Source organism: Arachis ipaensis, chromosome B08, assembly GCF_000816755.2.
Source record: "Arachis ipaensis cultivar K30076 chromosome B08, Araip1.1, whole genome shotgun sequence".
Classification (NCBI taxonomy): Eukaryota; Viridiplantae; Streptophyta; class Magnoliopsida; order Fabales; family Fabaceae; genus Arachis; species Arachis ipaensis.
In genome coordinates, this window is record NC_029792.2 from 51,810,269 (window position 1) to 51,815,019 (window position 4,751).

Below are 4,751 nucleotides of genomic sequence, written 5' to 3' on the forward strand. Positions count from 1 at the left end.
TAAAGGCAGATTTAAATTTCATACATTGGGTTCCCAAATAAAAAATATAGGCACATTTTTCTAATAGCAAAGTGAACAAATGAAAATTTTCATCTCATCTCATTAAATCATTTCATTAACTGAATTAATGTAAAAAAATTCATGCCGGCATCAAGGAAGCATTAGTGAAAAGTATGCATTAAAATCACATAAAACATTGACAAATGGAATGTAAACATTGCATTGACTGCAACGATAGCAAGCAGCCATAATGAATCAAATGATGCATATAAGTTGACACTAGTTGAGCATGTTCAAACTTGAAACACCAGTTACATTAAAAAAAAAAGAAAAATACTCGATGTCTAAGCTGAGGTTTCAACAAATACAACATATAGCTATTACTAAGTAGTGGAATTTCACACTAAGAAGAATAGTGGCAAACCATATGGTGGTAGTGTCCAATTACAGCCAATACCACTATACATTAATGCATCATCTGTTATCTGAAAGCTCATCAAAATTCACAGCACTGAGTTAACATACAAATGAAACCTAGAAAAAAGTTATGATACCTTGATAGTCTCACTTAAATCTCCAAAACCGTGGAAGCTGTGCAGGGGGCAGAACTACTAGCGGGCAGCTACTCCAAGAGCACAAATTGTAATAATCTCATTAAAATCATATTTCTTTATTTCTCAAGAAGTTATCAATTAAGAGTCTCCTATATAAATACTCTCTGAAGTACCTAATCATATCACTCTGCATCACAAGCATGTTGCAGAGTAGTTTATTATAATTCAAAAATCACAGAAAATATACACATGGTCATTGGTTAAAAATGGACTCACCTCTAGATCTTGAATATGCTCAATGCGTGGGTCCTCAAACTTAAACTTTCGAATCACCATTCTTTCTCTATCTTCCTGCATGTAAGGCAACACAGTTGACAGTTCATCCATAAACTCTTTTTGAAGATTTAATGTAGATTATGGTATACAGAGCTTAGCAGTTCCTTGTTTGAATCCTTATCATTTAATAAAGCTTGAGACTGAAGTGCTATATCTTGGACAGAGATAGGCTCAGACCTAGCACCCTTTGTTGCAACAGCCCGCTATCAAGATGATGAATCAAGTAGTTAGGAAGTCAAACAAATCTTAAAAGCAATCAACCAACGCAAACTCAAACATTCTTAGGCAAAAAGCAAGGTTAGTTGCTTGTAGATATACACAAACAGCAGGTGTGGATTTTGATAAGGTTTTCTCACCTATTATCAAACCTGTAACTATTAGAATAATCTTAATCATAGCTTTATCAAAAGGTTAGGCAGTGAAGCAGTATAATTTTCATGATGCTTTTCTAAATGGAAATCTAACCGAGACTATTTACATGTCTCAACTCCCTAGTTTTGTTTACTCAAATTCAAACCTTGTTTGCAAACTAAACAAGGCAATATATGGTTTGAAATAAGCTCTTAGAGCTTGGTATCTAACCATTACTGCCACCTTACAATCTTTTGGATTTATGAGCACAAAATCAAATCCTTTCCTCTTCACACATTTTACAACTACTTCAATTATTTATATATTTATTTATGTTGTTGATATGCTTGTCAGTGAAAGTAATTCTACTACGATACAAACTATTTTAAACAAATTACATTCAACTTTTCTATTAAAAGAACTTGGAGATCTAAATGATCTAAATTTCTTTTCAACTACTGGATATTGTGTTTACTATGGATCGAATATGATTTTCTGGAATGTAGAAAATAAACCACTGTCAGTCGTAGTTCCACTAAAGCATAGTTTAAAGCATTGGCAGTAGTGTTTGCAGAACTAATCCAAATTCAAAACTTGTTAATTTTCCAGCCTTTGAACACCTTTTGATGCGCCCACTGAAACTGCCTTAGCAGACTCAAATGATTCTAAGCACAAATATTGCATGGGAAAGAAAATAAACATAAGAATACTCATGTTAATCATTAATCATTAGCAACAAAGTGGATTAAGAATGAGCTATGATACAAAACCCTACCTTGAAGGCCTCCATATGGTTTCAACTTCTCAAGAACTAAAGCTAGAATTGGTCCATGAATGTCTAAAACTTACTGTCATTGCAGCAGAGGCTGGCTTCAGAAGTTGTGCAGCTTCAGCAAAACTGCTTTGCACAGAAAGTTGCCTAGATAACCAATCAAAAAGTTCTTTACGCCCCTTCCGCACCAAGTTTAGAATCCGTCAAAGCAATTGTAATATAAGGAACCTACAATAGTAGCATACTCAGAGGATAGACACAAGACAGAAGAATCACTTAAAAAAAGATTGAAACAGACCATTTTATTAAATTAAACTCCTCCCAAGTCAAATTGAAGTGTAGTCTTACAACTGTTTGAGAGTGGAATTACTTTCTTGACTTACTTTCTTGACCTCCAAGCCTCTGAACAGCATGGACAAAGGAGAGATGAAGATTAGGAGTCCAACGAAGCCTTAACATCTTTGATCTCACATATTGTCTCACACCACTCCCTCTCTTCCCTTCTCTTGATGCTGTGCTGCTGCTACTTGGGTTTGCTGAATTCCCTTCTTCATTGTTATCCTCCTCCTCCTCCTTTGCTTCATTATTATTCTCTTCTTCCAATTCCTCATCATCACTCATAGCCGCTCCTTCATTCATGTCAAATGAATTTTTCTCACCCTCATTATCATTACTACTCTTGCCGCCACTTCCTTCATTATTCTCTTGATGAATCTCAAACCTCTTTGACATATTTATTTATTTTAGCAGATGCGATGCTCAGTATAAATGCTACAATAATTTCTTGAATTCCTCCTTTACTAAATTACCTCTGAAAACCAAAACAAGGATGCAAACATTTAAATATACACACAACTAAAAACAAATAATTAAATAAGAACATACAGGCTGTAGTAGTGACCACTCTCTATCTATATATACAGTAGTAATTAATTACTAGCTAGCCTTTAAAACCTATATTCACTGAAGCAATTAAGCTGCCTACTTCGCTATCTGATCTTTAATATACCTTAGCTTGAAGAGCGCTGTGAAAAAATACAAGAATAAGTTATTCCAAAATGTCTGCCTGAACAAAGTTCAAAAGAATAAAAAGAACAATCAGAACCCATAGGAAGCTTATCTTCTTCCATTAGATAACATGATGGAAGAAAAAATACAATCAAATATCTCATAGTTTTTCAGTTATAGAAATGTAAGGGATAAAGCTGACCTTCCCAGGGTGATTATACAAAGACGAAAGATCAGAGAAAAGAGATGGAACTCCCTGGAGAGAATACAAAAGAAAGAAATCACAATCAACTTCGAAAAACCTGAGCGAGGCATAATTTGAAGCTAAAAAGAAACTTGAATACCTTAGTTAAGGGAGGCCTAATGTAATTATCTGCTGCTGCTCTAAATTTGCCACCTTGCAAAAAATCTAGAGGTATTCTCTGCCAAACGAGATTCAGCAAAGAATGAACTCAAAGAATGAGCACCACATATCAGTAGCTGAGCACTACCACAGCTACAGCAGAACAGAACCAAATGTCAAGAAGTTTAGAGAAAAAAAAAACCCTAAACCACGGATCATATTAGAACAAAAAATAGAAATTTATAAAAATAAAAAAATGAAGAACCAAGAAAATCAAATTCAAAAATCAAATAATCAGATCAAGGAAAAAATTGACCAAATAATTTACCACGGCATTGTGAACATTGAACATGGCTGATGGAGGTGCGACGAGTGAGGGAGAGGGAGACGGCGGCGCGACGACTTCAGAGAGGGAGATGGCAACGCGACGGGTGCTGAACCACGGAGGGAGGAGCGGCGATTGAGGGTTTGCGAAATAGAGTGAGCAACGATTGAGGTTCCGAATCTAACAAGGGTTTGTGAGACAGAGACCACCGAGAGAGTAGGAGGGCACGCCGAGACAGAGACCACTGATGGTGCGTGGACGGAGCAGCGCCGATGGAGGGTTCCAAATCTAACGAGGGTTGCGTCGATGGTACGACGGTTGGGTGCGAGAGACCGTCGAGAAACAGCTGGGCGCGAGAGATCATTGATGGTGCGGGGTTGGGTGCGACAGAGAGAGGGATGGGTGTGAGGGCTAGATGAAGGGCTGGGTGTGAGGGTTAGATGAACATGACGGCGAGCTGTGTGGTGCGACGGTCTTGGCGATAGGTGACAAACCCCAATTTGATGGTTTGTTTTGCATTGAATTTAGAGTATTTTGATAACCTTCTGTCACATTTAGCCTAGGAATTAGCATGATTTTGTTATCTCTCCCATATTTGTGCTTAAGTGTAAAAACATGCTTTTTAAGCCTTATTTTGATGAATTCTAGTTCTTCTTTGATTCCATAAGATGCCTTGATGTGTTTGCCAGTAATTCCAGGATTGAAATAGGCTAGGCATGGATCAAAGGAAGCAAGGAAGGAAGCATACAAGTAAAGAGAAGCATAAAAAGTCAAAGAAGCAAAGTCAGCCATGCATGCGCACGCGCACAAGGCGCTCGCACGCACATCGCAGATTAGCCAGGGACGCGCACGCGTACCGTGCGCGCACGCGTCGATGAGGGCACATGACCTCACTAATGCAACACGTGCCTGGCGATTTGAGAGGGTTTCTGAACCCATTTTTGGCACCAAATTGCTAAGGGAAAGGAATAAAAGGATGAAGGATTAAGGGGAAGGCATCATTATCACCACCTTTTGACCAATAACCACTTTGAGTTTAGAGTTTTAGAGAGAGAAGCTCTC

At 37.7% G+C, this 4,751-nt stretch overlaps 1 long non-coding RNA gene across 2 annotated transcripts; it reads right to left on the reverse strand.

The window, feature by feature from the left end:
* Positions 2,405–3,538, reverse strand: LOC110265511. 2 transcript variants are annotated; one of them, XR_002351656.1, is made up of 4 exons: positions 3,366–3,538; positions 3,224–3,277; positions 2,999–3,079; positions 2,405–2,824 (listed from the first exon to the last, which is right to left on the reverse strand). It is a non-coding gene; the product is annotated as an uncharacterized LOC110265511 (long non-coding RNA). The 2 variants fall into 2 exon arrangements; XR_002351655.1 differs by having other exon boundaries at positions 2,410–2,824; positions 3,023–3,079.